The following is an 8,813-nucleotide window of genomic DNA, read 5'->3' as shown; positions in this document are numbered from 1 at the left end:
TCTTCCTCAAGAGCAGAAATTACATCTTGTAAGGAATTTCCAGACTTTGACAAAGTATTGTCATCAGCATAATAATATAAAGAACAATTTTTTACAAAAAAAAAACAAATCATTTATAAAAGTAATAAATAGGATGGGTCCAAGGATGGAACCTTGTGGTACCCCTTTAAATATGTCAAGCATACCACTTAAATTTTGGTTTACTTTCACACACTGTTTTCTTTTTGTTAAATAACTATATAACATATCAAGTGAGGATTTGGAGAGACCATAAGCTTTTAGTTTCAGTAGCAGTAAGTCATGGGGGAGACAGTCAAATGCTTTTGACAAGTCCATAAGGATAGCTGCAGGGTATTTATTTTGGTCTAAGGCTAATTTCCAAACTTCAATAACTCTTTATAAAGTTGACTGACAACCAAAACTTGATCTAAAAGCTGCCAAAAATGGGTTGAAGATTTTATCAAAGTATTGTACTAATTGTACTTCTATGGCGTTTTCAAAAATTTTAGAAATAGCCGGTAATACACTTACCGGTCTATAATTTCCTTTTTCTAGTACACTATTCTTTTTGTAAATAGGTGCAACTTGAGCTTCATTAAGACGGCCAGGGAAGGTTGATGATGATAATGATAAATTAACAATATCTGTAAGGGGTTTTACAATAGCAGGTTTAGCAAAATGCAGTAATTTAGGTGAGATACCATCTATACCAGTGGCTTTTTTAACATTAATTTTACGTATACGTTTCTCAACAAAGTCTTGATCAATAGGGAAAAAGGTAAAACTGTTTTAATCAAGATCTGGAAGGTTATCTTTAATGGCCAAAATACTCGAGTGATCATCATCAACCTTTCTTTGACTGCTTCCTATATTCTTTGCAACATTTACAAAATAGTTGTTAAATATCTCACACACTACCTCCTGTTTTGTAATTAAAACATTATTTTCAGAGAGGACAGTTTCCTTTTGGTGTACGTTTCCTTTATTTGTAAGAAAAGGTTTCACTGTTGGCCAGAAATCTTTCGATTTCGGGCCTCCAGCACACCTCTCTACAAAATATTGGTTAATGGATTTATTTTTTAGTTTTGTAACATAGTTGCGTTGACGCCTATATGCTTCCCAGTTCTTACTACCACTGAATTTTTTTAATTTATTATACAACATTTTTTTCTTATAAATGGCACTTTTAAGCTCTGCATTCGTATATATGGTACCTGATTTGGAAATATTTTTCTTTCCTTTAAAGGTGCATGTTTGTCAGCAACCTCAATGAAACTTTTACTAAAATTATCATATGCTGTATTTACATTATCAAATTCAGATATATCAAAATGCTGATTTTCTAAATCATTTAAAAAATTTGAAGCATTAAAATTCTTAAAACGTCTGCATATCTTCTTTTTTGGTAAAATTTTTGGTAAATCACTATTTAGCTGCACAGATATAAAGTTGTGCACATCACTAATTCCAGTGCCAAAATTACATATCTTTTTAAAATCACAGTCATGATTTATTAAAATCACATCTAAAAGGGTTGCTTTAGCAATTTTCGTAAAACATGTAGCTTTCTTAATGATGTTCTTTAAATTAAAAATATCACAGATTTCTCTTATCATTGCACTCTTATCACAGTTAAGCATGTCATGATTAAAATCACCAATAAAAATGTAATAGTCATATTTGGATATAATTTTGTCTATAGTTTTGGTGCTCTCAACCAATGAAATAGTAGGATTTGATTGATTGATTGATTGTTGGTTGCTTAACGTCCAGTGAGTAGGATTTGATGTCTCTTAATTGTGAAGAATGAATGTAAATAATGTTCTTAGTAAGAGAGGGACGAAAGATACCAGAGGGACAGTCAAACTCATAGATCGAAAACAAACTGACAACGCCATGGCCAAAAATAAAAAGACAAACAGACAAATAATAGTACAGATGACACAACATAGAAAACCAAAGACTAAGCAACACGAACCCCACCAAAAACTGGGGTTGATCTCAGGTGCTCCGGAAGGGTAAGCAGATCCTGCTCCACATGTGGCACCCGTCGTGTTGCTTATGTTATTACAAATCCGGTAAATAGTCTAATTTGGTAAGTCACATTCGTGAAAAGGGAGCGATTATCCTATTATTTAGGTCTATTTACAGTTCAAAACAAAGAGTTTCTATAACTGAGTTACAACTGCCCCGAAGCACATTTATCAGATCGAAAGGATTTATCACACAGTTGAATTGTGAAACAAACAAAAAAAATCAAAATAGATCAAAATAAGTTGAAGTTTACTGATGCAGTAAAATAAGTACCTTTAATGTTATTATGAAAATATTAATAACTTTATATATAAAAAAAACCAACAGGAATTTAATTTAAGTTTTGAATATATTTAAATCTTTTAAAGTCATTTAATTTGAACATTCCCCTGACTGAATGAAACAGTATTTGATTTAAAATGCCGGATAAAATTATTGCCTGTGAAATAAAATTAGTTGTAATTAAAAAGTATTTATTGATTTAAACTGTAAATAAAAAAAGGATAATTCCTCACTAAAATATTACATGATTTACAGTCATACTCACAATCAGGAAAAATATACAATTCCTACTTTTTCTTTGTACTGTTGTGTCAACTAAATAAATGTCTATAACGCATTTTTTTTTTTTTTTAAATATTTCCCAAATTATAAGAAAGTCCTTACACCACTAAACCTAATCCATAAATGAAATGCAAAAAAAAGGAAGTCATGCATCAATTACAAACATTGTAATGACAATGCAACTAATTCTTCAATACAACTAATCAAGAGATCATTTAAGCCTTGAGCACTTTACAAAACAATATTCTAAGTTTGTAATTATAGGATCATTGACATCTAAATTCTTTAACATGGGTAATATGGACTACGACATATTCACGAAAATTTATAAAAACACTGTTATTCCTGTACTTGATTATGCATCCGGGGTATGGGGAGCCAAGCAATATGACAATATCGAACGCTTACATTATAGAGCTATCAGAACTTTTCTTGGCGTCGGCAAAACAACACCAATTCCAGCAATATTAGCAGACATGGGATGGCATTCAGTTTTTATTCACAACCAGTGTAACATTATCCGCTTATGGTGTCGTCTTATGAACATGCCTGGTCACAGAATTTGCCGAAAAGTATTTGTTTGGGATCGTGAAATGTCGAGACGTTGCCGAAACACGTGGTTTAACAGTTTAAAAACGCTTCTGGACAAATGCAATCTTTCACACCTAACTGACAACGACTCCGATATCTCAACAAGATCCATCTTAGACTCTGTGAAAAGTAAACTTGTAGCAGACTTTAAAGACAAGTGGTTTAACGAAATAAACAATATGCCAAAGTTGAGGACATATAAACATTTAAAAATTCGAATTTTGTGCCGAGCCGTACGTACAAAAGCATTTAACAAGGACACAAAGATCTGCAATCGCTATAATTCGCTGTGGTACTTTCCCACTAGAAGTCGAACGAGGACGCTATAGAAACATTCAAATCGAACAACGAGTATGTAAAATGTGCAATTCTGGGTCTATTGAAGATGAGCAACACTTCATCTTATACTGTGATCGTTACTCGGTTTTGAGAAATAAACTATTTACTGCAATATCACCAGATCCTGCTTATCCTCTACGCATAAATGAACTTTCTCCAAATGCTGCCTTGAATGAACTGCTATCTAACAACAACAAATGTATAGCGAACTTTATCTTGGACTGTGATCGTATCCGAAGAGAAATTCTCTAACTATTTTACTTTAACTGTTGAATTTTCTTATAACTTAGACATTCGTCCAAAACTATTTGTTATCTATTTTTTCAAAAATTTGAGTTTTAATTTGTCAGAGCATCGTAAGCCTATCTGGCTGGCTGTAATGTGATATTGTACTTATATCTATCTATTGTATATATGCAGGTTGCACTATAATAAACCATTCATTCATTCATTCATTCATATAGGTTAGATAATACTTGGTCATGTTTTATGAATATTTAAAGCCCGAGGCATAGCCGAGGGTTTTAAGAGAATGATAATCCCTTACGTCATGATAAGTAATCGCTCGAACTTAATCATGAAGAAACGGATTATCATTCTCTTACATATACATATCAAACGCAAACCTCTGTATAAAACCTTAATAGTGAGAAGTTGTTATAGCGTGTCACATAAATATGCACAAAAAGAGGCTAAAACTGTTAACACATGAGGATGAACACTTTTTTCAGCGTTGGTTAGAATTTACAAAAGTAAAATTATAATAAGAGGGTGACCAACGGAATAAATATTTACTAATTTGCCAAACTAATTATGTAAATTTCTCAGATACTATAAGCAGTCGGTCAACTATATGTAGTGTATGGAATGATTGTAAGGGATTAATGTCAGTCTGGCAGGTTTCATCTGACCATGACCTCATTTTCATGGTTCATTGGTCAATGTTGAGTATTTTTGTTTTTGTTTTGTTTTTCAAATACTCATAGCAATAGGTCAGTTTTATTTGGTGTATGGAATGATTGTATGGTGTGCGTGCATGTCTGTCTGGCAGGTATCATCTGACATTGACCTCATATTCATGGTTAATTGGTCAATGTTAAGTTTTTGTGATTTGGTATGTTTTACAATTACCATAAGCAAATTATCAGCTACATTTGGTGTAAGGGAATAATTGTAAGGTGAACATGTCTGTCTGACCGGATTTATCTGACCTTGACCTCACGGATCTTGAAAAATGTTTATGTGATACTTATAGTAAAACCTTTATCTTTAAGACTTTCAACATAAGAACAATGGTCAGTATAGCAGGCGAGACATTATTTACGTGGGCACTCTTGTTATCCTAAGGAATTCATCAATGTATAGTTATATAGTACCTAAAGAATCGTAATGTGTAAGAGTAACAGCAAATGTTTCAAACGTTTCATTTTGGGAATGACAAGAATAGCATTTCGGGGAGAAAATAATTTGTCTCTTCAGATTATCTTCAATAGGAAGAGCATTATGTTTTCTTTCTTTATTAATTTTATGAATACAGCCATTATCAGCGACAACTGGTCATTTCGAGAAAGAGTGGCCGAAATGACGAAACATGCGAAGTTATTCTCATCTCTATGTATTATACACATTTGGTTTGATATATCTTTGATAGTGTTACATACGGGTATTTTGTTTATAATTTATGTTATTGGTGTTTATTTTACCTTCTTTGAAGTTAAAGTCTCCAGTTAGAATATATCCATTTTGAGTATTATATTGTTCTTAATTTGAGCAGTAGTTCAACAAAGTATCACAAAACAAAATAAAATATGTAAATACCAACTTTTTATGCTTATTAAAAATTGTATAAGGCATTGATTAATTTGCTGTAATAATCTGCTAAACACAAACACGAATATGTCTCGTCCTTTTTCTAAAAAAGTTCATCGGAAGATACCAAGACCTTGTTGATAAATATTCCGTATCAACATCACCAATAATACATGATGGTCTTGAAGTATAGAATCTAGGTACTGACGTTGTTTATCATTTTAATTACGTGTAATAGTGTTCTTTTATTTGTCTTTGTAAATTATTACCTTTACTGTTTAGTCCATTTTGGTAATATCCCTTTGGCGTGGCTCGGTACTTATACATCCTGTCATTGTGCTATTGTGCTATGGTCAGTTTGTGTATACTTGTCTTTCATTTTTTCTAATGTGCTTTGTCTATATGCCAATTTGTTTGTTTTTATAGTGATTAAGATTATAACACAATGTTGACTGCTGTACCCCTATTTTTGACAATTTTACCTATTATAAAAATAAGAAGATGTGGTATGATTGCCAATGAGACAACTCTCCACAAGAGACAAAATGACACAAAAATTAACAACTATAGGTCAGCGTGCGGCCTTCAACAATGAGCAAAGCATATACCGCATAGTCAGCTATAAAAGGCCTAGAAATGACAAATATTATGTCTGTTTGTTTTGTTCACACAGTTTTGTACATATAATGGAATTTTATGCGACTGTCATACAAGTAAGAGGTTAAGCTAGCTATAAAACCAGATTTAATCCACCATTCTCTACTTAAGGAAATGCCCGTGCCAAGTCTGGAATACGACAGTTGTTTTCTATTCGTTTGATGTGTTTGAACTTTTGATTTTGCCATTTGATAAGGGACTTTCCGTTTTGAATTTTCCTTGGAGTTCGGTATATTTGTTATTTTACTTTTTACTATCAAAACAATTCCCGATTGCCCAACATTTAAACTTCCCCAATTGTCCGACATATATACTCATTTTCCCGATTGCTCCACATAGTTTCATTACTTTTTAAATGTGGAACAATCGGAAAAGACACCGGTGAAAAGCTTCAAAGAGATTTGTTTAAAGTATTTGCCAATTTTGGTCTGCGCTTTTTACCATTTAGTATTGCTGATTCTTTAACATGTACCAAAATTCGTATGTAATTGGTAACCACCTGAGCCCCTAAAATACAGTAAAATCCCCTTTTGGACCACTTTTTAACTGATATTTCAAGAGCAATTATGAGCTTGTATGGGCACTTTCACATTGTTGAAGGCCATATGATGATCTTAATTAAGCTGCCTAATTTGACTTAGCTGTATAATTGGTTTGCTATCTCATTGTTGTTTGATGATACCATGACAATGTTACACATGGCTCGTTTGTGGCACATTCATCCGAAAATTGTGTATAAAAAATCAACTTGTGTCGTGTGTATCATAATTCCTGTACAAACCTTTTGGAACCCTATTTATTAAAAAAAGTATTGAGTAGAGGTTTTTGGTCACAGCTGGTTTGGGGCATTTCCTAAAAATACTGCGTAAAGACTAGCATGTAAATTTACCAACGTATTTTCAATATACCTTGTATTTGTTTGAATCATTTAAAGGGAGCCGGAAGATACCCAAGGGATGTTTAAACTCATAAGTCAATGACAAACTGACATCGCTATGGAAAAAAACGAAAAATAATGAAAAGGCAAACAACAGTCTACAGTTGCTGATCCAGGCTTTTTTGAAAAGGGACACAAATGCAACGTTATAAGTGGGACTTGTTAAATACTATTAATACTCAATTATATAGCTTTATAAGGAACTCCATCCCCCTAAATCAACCTCTGGTTTACAAAACACAACATAGAAAACTAAAGACTGAACGACAAAAATCCCACCAAAAACCAGGGGTGATCTCTGTTGATCTGGAAGGGTAAGCAGATCCTGCTCCACATGTTGCACCCGTAGTGTTGCTCATGTAAATATGAATTCGGTGATAAGTTTCATTCGGTGATGTTACATTCATAACAGAGAATGACACTCTCTCAATACAGGGTATCTGATTTATTGTTCGATTTCCATCCGGACGGGTAGCATATTTAATACATCTCTCAAAACCGTAAAAGCCCCTTTTTGCAAAGGGATGGGGCGGTCATAACCCTCATTAGAAGAAAGGCAATTTTTCTTTACCAAGGGATTCCCCCGGTTTGGGGTGGGGTGGTCATCTCATGGCTAAAAAGCCATGGAATTTTGCCTCCCATATGTTTGATCTTATATCAAAATTTTAAAATGTGGCATGATTGGCAATGAGGCAACTATCCACCAGAGACCATTTGCTCAGTCTCATTTTTTGTTGAATTTTAAAAATTGTTTCATACTAAATACATTGGATGTTGGAGGTGAAGTGATTGATAGTTTAGTCTTAGATGCATGATTTTTGTCGAGCCTGCGACATTTATGTAGCGAAAGCGAGACATAGCGATCCTAGATTCCGTCGGCGGCATCAACATTTAGGTTCAGTCTGGTTAAAGTTTTTTAAGACATCAATGACTTTGTCAAACCTTCATGGAATTTTATGAAATTTTGACAGAAGCTTGTCTATGACAAAATACAGTATTCAGAGTAAAATTTTGAAAATATTTATTTTCATTTTTCAATATTTTACTGGTAAATGGACTTAGTTTTTTTTACAGTTAACATTCAGATTCAATACATTTTTTTATTAGTTGTTATTGGCTTTGAGCTAGCTGTCAGTAGCTGCAAGTACTCTCAGATCAGGGAGCTTATTCACAAAGCATCCGTTAGCTAACGGACCCGCTAATATCTCCGTTAAGTTTCCGCTAATTTTAATTCGTATTCACAAAGCCTCCGTGAATAACGTCTGTTTTCAGTCAAAGTCAAAGTCAAACTGCCATAACCATTCCGTGAGGGAGAAAACAGTCGTACGCCGAAGTTGACGAAGTCACTATGGTACCAGATGTAACGAAACTGTGGAGAAACAATCCACTAAGTTGACCATGCAGAAAGGAAGTCTATTTAATCGATCGTCTAATGGAAACACAGGGAGAGGATCTGAGAAATCTGTCTACACTGCATTATAAGAGGAAAAATCAAAAGTTAACACTGCCGAAGAAGCAGTTAAAGTGATTAAAACCAGACAGAATATTACAGAACAAAGACAATTGCATATCGAAAACGGCTCTTTTAAGAGTCACAAAATTATTTCAAAAAGAGTATGACTATTGTTGTCATAAAAACATGTAATCACCAAAGAAGATTTTTTTTTTTCATTTTCCTCTTCATTTAGTTTTTTCTTATTTGAATTTGTCTCCAGAAAATTAGTAAGGCTTACACAGAGCGTGCAAGGTTTTTGCAATGATTTCACGAAAGTAGTTTGTGTGTAAATTCTTTTATTTTGCGCTTGACTTGACTACCAGAAGGTATAGAATCACTAATTCAGGCCCTGTCACAAAGAACATACAAGAAAGTAGTACATATGTT

The sequence above is a fragment of the Mytilus californianus genome, unplaced genomic scaffold, assembly GCF_021869535.1.
Source record: "Mytilus californianus isolate M0D057914Y unplaced genomic scaffold, xbMytCali1.0.p SCAF_16, whole genome shotgun sequence".
Lineage (NCBI taxonomy): Eukaryota > Metazoa > Mollusca > Bivalvia > Mytilida > Mytilidae > Mytilus > Mytilus californianus.
Note: the sequence above shows the minus strand (reverse complement) of the source record.